The sequence below is a fragment of the Octopus bimaculoides genome, chromosome 2 (assembly GCF_001194135.2).
Source record: "Octopus bimaculoides isolate UCB-OBI-ISO-001 chromosome 2, ASM119413v2, whole genome shotgun sequence".
NCBI classification, from domain to species: Eukaryota; Metazoa; Mollusca; class Cephalopoda; order Octopoda; family Octopodidae; genus Octopus; species Octopus bimaculoides.
The window spans coordinates 109995097-110005733 of record NC_068982.1 but is presented as its reverse complement, the minus strand read 5'-3'; the positions used below and the strand labels follow the sequence as shown (position 1 = coordinate 110005733).

Sequence of the window (10637 nt, the reverse complement as noted above, 5' to 3'; positions counted from 1 at the left end):
TGTGTGTGTGTGTGTGTGTGTGTGTGTGTGTGTGTGTGTGTGTATGTATGTATCTGTGTGTGTGTGTGCGTGCGTGTTTCTATCTATTTTCTTGTCCCCCACTACCGCTTGACGAACGGTATTGGTTTGTTTATGTCACCGTGAAAACCCAGTTCTGCAAAAGAGATCGATAGAATAAGTACCAGACTAAAAATTCTTCAAAGCCATGCTCCAGCATGGCAACAGTCTACTGGCGCAAGTAAAAAGAAAAGAAAAAAGAAAAAGGAAACAAACATCATCATCATTATCACCGTAAGCACCACACCCACCACCACTATCACAACTACAGAAATAAGGCTTCAATATCACCCCAATCACCGATACTACCACTACCTCCTTCTCCACCACCATCACCTATTCCACCACAAAAAATTCTCTTCCCTTGGTCCTCCACCTCCACCTCCTTTACCCTTACACTTCTTCCTCCTCCCACACCACCATTAACACTTCCATCATCATCATCATCATCATTAGCAGCAGCAGTACAAGAGTGTTGCAAGAAAGTAACAGCATATCTCGAATTTCTTTGCTGCAATCATCGAAGCTGGAATCTGTCAAAAAAAAAAAAGAAATAATTATGAAGCTTATGATTGCTTTTCATTGAGAGACAATGTTCAGAAAAGGTGAAAGGTGCAGCAAAACGTAACGAAAGATAGATATAAAGACGTGACTACACACACACACACACACACACACACACACACACACACACAGAGGAGAAACGCTAACATGATCAGATATCATACACTGTTGTTGCTTATTCACACAAATGTTCTGATATAACCTTTATTCTTCTGATTGACTCATACCCTCTTAACGTTTCATAATCTCTGTATGTGTGTTAGTCTGGTGAGTCGCATTTGTTAAGGCCGAAGCTACTCGCTTGAATAGTTGAATCATGCCCTTGAATGGAAACAAGATTTAATTGTTTATTAACAGTTAAGTACATTTCAATGATAAATAGTAACATATGCAGCAGTCAAAAATGTATGACTCAAAATAGAATGATACAAGTAACATTTTATAAATAGTAAAATTTTACTTCAGACTGATTAGTGCCAGAAATATTTCAAACTTTATATCTTTTATGTAATAACATATTTTGAAACGGAACCGTCTCTTGGGTAAGGAAATGAACATTGGTCGGTGACATTTGTTCCTGGTCAGATAGAAACTAATATTATTTCACTAACAGTTCAATATGTGGAAGCATATATCCTATGTGAAATCTATTAATATAATTAATTCATGTTATATTTCTGACCCATGTCAGCCTTGATCAAGCAGACCTATGCTCAAAAGTGCTTTAATCCTGACCACATAGACTGTTTGTACATCAGGGACCCCATTTCCTAATGTATCTTTGTTTAAGATAGACTGAAAGTATTTGCCCTTCTCTTTATAGTGGATCGACTACCCGGTAAAAGCTGTTTCGCTGGTTTGTTTTGAAGCGTACTTAACCGTGAGGTCATGGCCCTACAATGGCGTTGGCAAATGCGTTGGCAAATGCGTTGGCAAATGCGTCTCGAAACAGAACTTGTGGTTTTAGGGTATTCTAATCATTTTTCAGATTCCAATTTAGCCTGTCGCACGAGGAGGGAGTACAATGATTATAAATGTAGATTACTGCATAGTTCAGTTATAATACTTAAACATTTTATTAAGATATTATTTCACTCGTAATATAAAATAATACTAATGATCAAACAATAGTTCAGTATACTTAAGCATACTAAGTGTATAATATATATATATATATATATATATATATATATACACACATATACTTTTGCTAAGTTACGTGTTAAGTATAAGGGTCCAAAAAGTGAAATGCAATATGAATAAGAAGAGAAGAGGTGGATTCATCGGTTGAATTTTACAGGAGTGTCCGCAGTTATCAAGAGCATATGAGCAATATCGTTGTAGAAAATGAAAAAGGGAAAAAGAGAGAGAGAGGGGGGAGGGAGAGAAGGAGAGAGACTGTGAGAGGGGGAGAAAGAGTAAATGAGAGAGCAAAAGAAAGAATTGTGTATCGTTGGGTGAATCGTGTTAATGGATTGTATGGTTTAGTGGAGGCTTTCCTTTGAATGATTTTGGTCTGCAGCCGCACTCTCACAAATACGTTAGAGTGAACAGTGCGCTAATGTGAAGATAACTTGTTATATGTATTTTCATTACTTTGGAATGAGATTGGTAGAAGTAAAGAGTTGCCACTTTGTGAATGGGACACGTTGTGTGAGGCAGATCAGTACAGTGATAAAATTAAAGTATTCGATGAGGGTAGTAACTAAATTTGAAATGTATTTGGTTGTAATGAAAAGATGTCAGAATCAGTGTTCTTGTTAGAAGTGTGTGGCGAAATGCTTGCATTTAATGTCTGTGTGTACATGGTGATAAGACATGTCGAGTAGGGAAGGAGACTTTGGGAATAATGTTGCATGCGCGCGCGTATTTGTGGGGGAAGTAGGCGCGATGTGGTCTCTGTGTAGGGTTGTTTATAAATACATAGTTATATGTTGCTTGAATCCTCAACTATCGGTGGAGACATAAGCACGTTGTTGTGACATACCGTGTAACAGTTTTCTCAATGTACTACACAACCTCGATAAATTCACTGTCCATGGCTATATACACATATGTATAAATACATAGTTATATGTTGCTTGAATTCTAAACTATCGATGGAGACATAGGCACGTTGTTTATAAATGCCATATAACAGTTTTCTCAATGTGCTACAAAACAGCAACAGATTTACACATATGTTATAAGCAAGTGAAGTTTTCGTTGTGAGTTATGATTACTGACACCACGGTTGCGCCTTGCTGCATTATGAGGTGCAATTCTGAAGTTAAAGAAATACAAACCCTCACAATTTTCTCGATCAAGTTTCACAGATGTCTTGTTCAATCATATACGATGGTGAAGATACATTCAAATATAAATAAATTGGATACAACAAATAAGTACGCCTAAGAAAACACATAGTTAAACACACATCAAAAATACATCAATCTATCATTAAACAAACTGATAACTATTTAGAAGAAATAATCTCAATGGAAAGTTCTGATATGTTAAGGTTACTTTGGAAAACAAATATATTGATTTTTGTCTTAGAATGCGTCGTCTGTTTCTGTGCAAAAGAGCACGGGTGATTGCTAGGGTAATAATTTCCATAGAAGTATCGACTGTCACGAGAGAAAGAGACAGACTAAAAGAAAAGGGATGAATGGACGAGAGGGAAAATGTTTTGTTCGAGGTTTCGAAGGTGAATAAAAGAAATTAAAGGAGGAATTAGAATTCTTTGAAAGTAGTTGATTACCAAGTGATGTCAATTTTTGATTGACTTGCGAAAACCACTTTTACATTGCACTGCTATACCACCTAACATGCATACACACACAACACACAAATACACACACAGACATACGCACGAATACACACACAGACACAGACACAGATACATACACACACACATACACACACACACACACACGCACGCACACGCACACACTCACACACATATACGTGTATATATATATATATATATATATATATATATATATATATATATGTAAATGCTTTTTTAATGCTTTTTTAAAATTCCATTTTTGCAGACCGAAGGAAAAACACTCGGACAAAAATCAAGAGTAGTGGCTAAAATGACAAAAACCTTCTAAATTTATTTAACCATAGAGATGAATCTTTAATTATATTAATTAATTAAAAAAAAAATCATGTGTACTTATGTATGTGTGCACAAATATGAACATGTACATGTATAGATATCTTTGAGTGTGTGTGTATATTAATAATGTATATGTCTATGTATATGTATATATATATGTATATATATATATTCGTGCATGTATATGTATGTATGTATGTATGTATGTATGTATTTATGTATGTATGTATGTATGTATGTATGTATTAGTTTTTCCGAGGCACAGGTGAAATTTGATTTAATCTTAAATATTTTACCTTGTTTAAAGTGGAATTCTGTACCCTCCAAAAGGTGGGGTCATGTGCCACAGTTAGGCCGACCGCATTTTTTCACTTTTGGTTCCGTTGTTAATGGATAAAATCTTGTGTTGGTTAATATTTTTTTCAATGATTACTCAGGGACTAGTAGACCCTACAGTGTTTGATAATCGGTGCGCGTTCAAAGCCAGTGAACAGCAATGACGATACCGGTTTAACTTTGAATCTCTTTAATAATTAAAAATAATGAATTTAATTCCTCTTAATTCTACCTCAGTTCAACTAATTGTATTTATTTATTGCTACTTTTCATAAAAAAAGCCTTTATTTTTTTATATTCAATGTACATTTTCTCTATTTTTTATTAAAATCCCCATATATGCACATTATGTAAAATATATGTATGTAGGTATGGGTGTGAATGTATATATAAATACGTTTATGAATATGCATGTATATATTCAACGAGGCAGAGTTAGACTTCTTTTGGTATTTTGTCCCGTACTTGTCTTTCGTCATGTCTTTACGTATTTTTCGCTCGTTGATGTCCTGTATTTAATATGTATTTCTTCATTTTTATTTAATAATTGAACGCCACCCAATGTAGTGAAGCCGCGTGGCTCAGTGGTTAGGGCATTCGACTCACGATCGTAACGTTGTGCGTTCGATTCCCGGCTCCAGTCCACACAGCTGGCAAAAATGAGTAGTACCTGTATTTCAAAGGGCCAGCCTTGTCACGCTGAATCTTCCTGAACTCTGCGTTAAAGGTACACTTGTCTGTGGAGTGTTCAGCCACTTGCACGTTAATTTCACGAACATGCTTTTCCGTTGATCGTATCAGCTGGGACCCGCGTCGTCGTAACCGACAGATTGCTTCTAATACAATATATGTATGTACGCGTGGGTGTGAATGTATATATGTATATATTTATATATGTATATATATATATATATATATATATATGACTGCTGTAGGTAGTAAGCTCTTGTCGAATCTAGACTGCAGCTGAGATTATGTTCCTGGTTGCAGTAATCCGCTTCAGCGCTTCCAATTCTGATCTATGGAAGATCAGCCTTATTGATTTCGGATGGAAATGATTTGGGTGTAAGTCATAACTCCCGATTCTTTACCATTCCAAATCGATGACGCTGATTCTCCGATGATGGATATCTCTTATACTTAAAGAACAACCAATTGCCTCTATCTCACAAGTAATGCATTTAACATGCTAAATTGTACAGAGAGACCACACGCGTATATATACATACATACACACATACATACATACATACATACATATAAGTGTGTGTGTGTGTGTGTGTGTGTGTATATATATATATATATATATGTATACGTACGCGCGCACACACACAGATAGATATAGATATATGTATGCATATATTAGAATAATCAGAAAACCAATTACTGATTTTTCGAATGCATTTAATAGGGATGTTTGAAAAGGTTACCCGAGGAATTATTACGTAGATACACTTCTCTTCAGTCATTACTAGTAAAATACATTGGTGGAACCTTGTTTGCCCTACTATATAGCAGACTCAATAAGAAAGGTCACAGAAAACCATGGAAAAAGAAAACCATCGAAAGAAAGATAGAAAGACAAAAATTTGTGAGGCTGTAACTGTACATGTATCCAAGGAAGGCGATTCAATCAGATTTCTATTAAATTTTCCTCAAGCGTTTGCACCCCTGACAACAAGGTTTTATTGGTTAGAACTGCCCAACACGTCATGCTGCTCATTTATTCTCAACTGCTTTGTTTAACTGTAATAATCATGGTTATTATCGTAGTGATCTTAGAGGATTAGAATGAGACAGGTTGTTTTCATTTCATACATTAGATTTTGGCATGCAATTGACTGGCATTTCGGCGCCATGAGAGCAGTTGCGCTTTTTCGTAATACATTTGTCTCTGGCAATGCCATCCAACTTCTATAAATATATATGCATACATACATGCATGTAAATGTATGTGTGTGTGTGTGTGTGTGTGTGTGGGTGTGTGTTTGTGTGTGTGTGTGTGTGTGTGTATGTGTGTGTGTGTGTGTGTGTGTGTTGTGTGTGTGCGTGCGTGCGCTTCTATACATATAAGAAGAGAGTCATAGATAGGCATATAGACATATCAAGATTTCTAGACTGACAGATAAATACATTTCATTATGATTTAATATTTTTGTCTGTCGAAGTGCACGCATACATATAAGTAGGTATACATGTGTATATGTTTGTAGACGTATATATATATATATATATATATATATATATGTGTGCGTGTGCGTATGTATACACTTGTGCATATATGTATAAAAATGAGTATGTATGCATGTAAGTGTGTTAATGTATAATACTGTACGACACATTTCTACACAGATACGTTGCATACAACAGATTCATAAAAGCATTTGACTTTATACGCAAGTATTTAAAAGAGACATAATATTGGAGAATAGATGAAAAATCAACTGTCAAATATTAAGTTAAACAAATGAAATCGTTATCGAAACCTGATTTACGACCTGAATTGTAATTCTTTTATCGTACGTTGCAGGATTTAATCGGAGACAGCTGATAAAACCATCAAGTTGGATTAATGCGAACTGTAACCCTTTCTACCTCAAGCTGGAAAAGTGAGTACTGCAAAGTTTAGATTTTGTTGAATGTACTGTGATGTGTTCAAAAGATATTATACTTCATAAAATAAACATTAAACATTAATTCTGGTCAAGTGTTTGGAGGATATTATTATACAATTAGAAGGTGGCGCGCAGGCAAACTCGTCACCGTGCCGGACAAAATCATCAGCGTTATTCATTTCTTTCGGTTTTACGTTCTGAGTTCAAATGCCGGCGTCGCTGACTTCGCCTTTCATCCTTTCGGCATCAATAAAATATGTACCAGTTGAGCACTGGGGTCAATGTGATCGACTAGCTCCCTCGTTTAAAATTTCAAGCCTTATGCCAATAGTAGAAAGGATTATTATTAACAAGTGTATAGCCCTAAAGTGAGCAACCTTTATGTAACTAACTATGGGTAGTCTTTTACAAAGACATTACCTTGGTATATTAAATATACATAATTATTGTAATCTCTATTATTATAATTAATGTCATAACTTTCATCCTCAACATACCTTTCTCTATTTCCTATAACTTAGATTACCGATCTCTTCAGGTTTGATTAAATAAGTACTAGGCATTTCCCAGGAATCAGTTCAGTCGTCTATGTTTAGCTTCAGGGAAATTATTAATATTTCTCACGATTTAAAGTTACTATTGTCATTATATCAATTTTCAATCGAAAGTATTCCAAATATTTCCATTAGTATATTCAAACACAGTATGAAATCATGGCCTTCTCTTTTCTATCCCTTAAAAATGGACCTAGATTCCATACTGATGTAAACAACGTATGATTCTGAGGTTAAGAATAGCTATGTGGTTTCGGTTTCGATTTCACTAATCGCACTTTGAGCATCACCTTGTTCCATAGCTTCGGATCAACCAAAGCCATGTTAGAAGAATTGGTTGACAGAAACTGTGTCGAATCTTATCGAAGAAGATGATTTTGCTCTTGGATGGCAGATTTAATTTCTCAGCTATTTTAACACCATTACTTAGTCATTGGGGGCCTTTAGAAGAGACTACTACGTTGCAATCATTCAAGCCAGGCCACTGATATTTAAGATAACTTCCCCAGCTAGTCGCAGGAGTTCGAAAGTTATTATGGGCGCTGCTTCCACATTCTCTGGTGGGGCCATTATGTATCAATTATAGAAAATGCAAATAGATTGAGGAAGATTTCTAATATATGATACGTGATCATGTTTTTTTATAGCAAGTTTGATGAATATTTATTAGATGATTATGTAATACAATAATAATCATATTCATCGTCCTATTCAAAATAGTTTTTACACTGATAAAGGATGTCCTAGAAGTCTGCAAAATACCTGACACCTCCAAAACTAGGTATCATCAAAGTTTTAATATATGAAAAAAATTATAAAACACATATCCTTTGTCTTATACATTGAAACAGAACGCGTGTGATTCTGGGATCACTAGAAATAAGTGGTAAATAGTTTCGAAACTTTAACTACGGTAAAATTATGTATACTACCTGAGGTATATCGACAAAAAAAAAAGAGTGAAACAAAATTGTTACAAATAACGCTTTCAGACTTCAGAAGTAATGAGTTGTAATTGATAAATGTTCAGAATGTCTGAAATATTCGTTTAAGAAGAAGGTCTTAACTGTCTGTATTAATATCCGTCTACAAGATAGCTTTAACAGTTAAGATTACAGATTACTGTGACGTATATAAAGTTAACTATCTAGGCAGATATGTGATGTTTCAAATGCAAGATAAGTACACTTGTATATCTATATACATACATGTCTGTATATGTGATGTGTTTGAGTGATAGAAAGAAATTTAGGTAGACACTTAAGTTGTCAGGTTTCAAGGTAGGCAGTCGAATAAACAGAAAGTTATAGAGTATTGGACTGCCAAATTGGAAATAAAACTTTGATCAGGATTCTCATACAAATTAACCATCAAATTAAAGATTATTTGAGTGAAAACGACAATAAATCTTCTACTGTCCGATTGAAAAGTTTTACTAATGACTAGTCGGCACACCCACACAAAGAATAATAATTTAAGACGAAGTTTCATGCAGCAAGAGTTACATAAAACACTAAATGAAACCGTCATTTGAAAATATATCCGTTTCATTTATATCGTTAGAAATATGAAATATGAAGAAAATCGAGTTATTTGAACCTTATTTTAATTTGCTGTAGAACAGGAACTGGTAGAAGAAAAGCGTTGAGAGGAGAAAAAGGGTTTAACTTCTGTGCGTATTGATACAATCATAAATAGGCAGATATTCGATGACTCATTCTGGTGGTTATTATTCTTAGTCATGCAGCTATTATAGTTACAAAGCTTTAGATAACCTAGCTTGAGCTGACCTGTGACACAGACAGAACCGATTGAATCTTCAAAGTAAATCATAAACAAAATATGCAATACGTTTTTGTCCATCTATCTCAGTATGTTAGTCTATTGAGGAATTATTCACAATATATTCTTGTTGGAGCAAAATGCATTCATTCACTCCTTTGTTATTGAATTTGGTTTGTATGACACTGGACATCTTGTCTTTGAACATGTCTTTTGAAATTAGGATTTGGACATGTGATCTCTGATTTTAAGGCAGCATAGATTTGTTTGTAGAGAGATTAAGCCATTACAATTGCAAGACTGATTGACTTTTTGTTCGTTATGTTGTGAACTGAATTTTGGTTGCGATACAAGATAAGGTAGTGCATACAATATTATTAGAGAAAATATTTCGGATAACATAAAACATTTTCATGAATATGAAACAATCTTTAAACTAACTATTCTTTCTTAAGCATGACACAAAAATAGACGAATACACATGAACAAGTATTAACTGTATTATTCTGTTTGATGCATATCTTTTTTTAACAGAAGCATACAGAAAAAAAAACTTGTAAGATTTATATAATAAAGTCATCGAATCAGCTGACCCACCTCCTCGAAAAAACGTATATTTCATTAGGTGTCAAGAAGAACCTTGTACAAACGTTCAGGAATATTACTGATGAGAGACAGTATATAAGTGGACGAACATTAAAACCCATATTACAGAAAGGAAGCCGACATGATTATCAAACATACGTTTGATGATAATGGTAGTTTATTTTCCAAACGAAAAATGTTGACAACTCAACACATCCAATTAGACTAAAGTTACATTTACTGAACTAGTTAACGAGCAGGGTTGTAAACTTTGAGATGCACTGCTACTGACCCACCTTTAAAAAGACTATTTGTTTTTATATGGGTTAGATAGAGAAAGAAATGTGTAAAGAAGTAAAGTTACCTTCAAAAAGGAAACCTTATTCAGATACATACAACAAAGTGGTTCCGCTAAAGGCATTAAGGGATTAAGACTGCTTTTAGCAAGAGTATTTCGTCATTCGCTTAATCAGCTGGTTTATCTAAGTCCTGAAGAAACGAGAGCATGTCATTAATGAGGTCGTAAATGACGACGAACGGACGCTGGTTTTAACAGACCAGCTTATCGATAGAGTGATTGATCGCTTAATCAAGACGTCAGTCAGTTAAGTTATTGTCGAATTGACTAATAATAATAAAAAGAAGTGAAAAAGAACCAGTGCACGTCTTTCTTATTGGCAAAATGACCCTTTAAAGATATAACGCTACATTTTACATTTGAGTTTGGTTCTTTCTTCTGAATTTCATCCACAGTGTTCATGGATATTCTATCCATAAACATGGGAAGTATTATGGCGACAAAAGATTTTCTCTTCATTCCGCGTATATAGTTTCGCACGAAGAAAATACAATAAATAACAATTGAATCGATGCAGAAAATGCACGAAGGAAAATACAATAACAAATACTGGGAGTACTTGAGTTAAATACGTTGAGAATGAGAAGAAAAAGAATTTCGAGATATGTAGTGACAGTAAAATTGTGTGTGTGCGCGCGAGCGTGTGCATGTGTATGGTGTGTGTGTGTGTGTGTGTG

At 34.6% G+C, this 10637-nt stretch overlaps 1 protein-coding gene across 1 annotated transcript in view; it reads left to right on the top strand.

The window, feature by feature from the left end:
* Window positions 1-10637, top strand: part of LOC106879437 (proto-oncogene tyrosine-protein kinase receptor Ret) — a 342465-nt gene that overhangs the window by 109707 nt on the left and 222121 nt on the right. The window contains 1 exon segment of the mRNA XM_052978606.1: window positions 6597-6675. The gene's annotated coding sequence lies outside the window, so the exon portion shown is untranslated.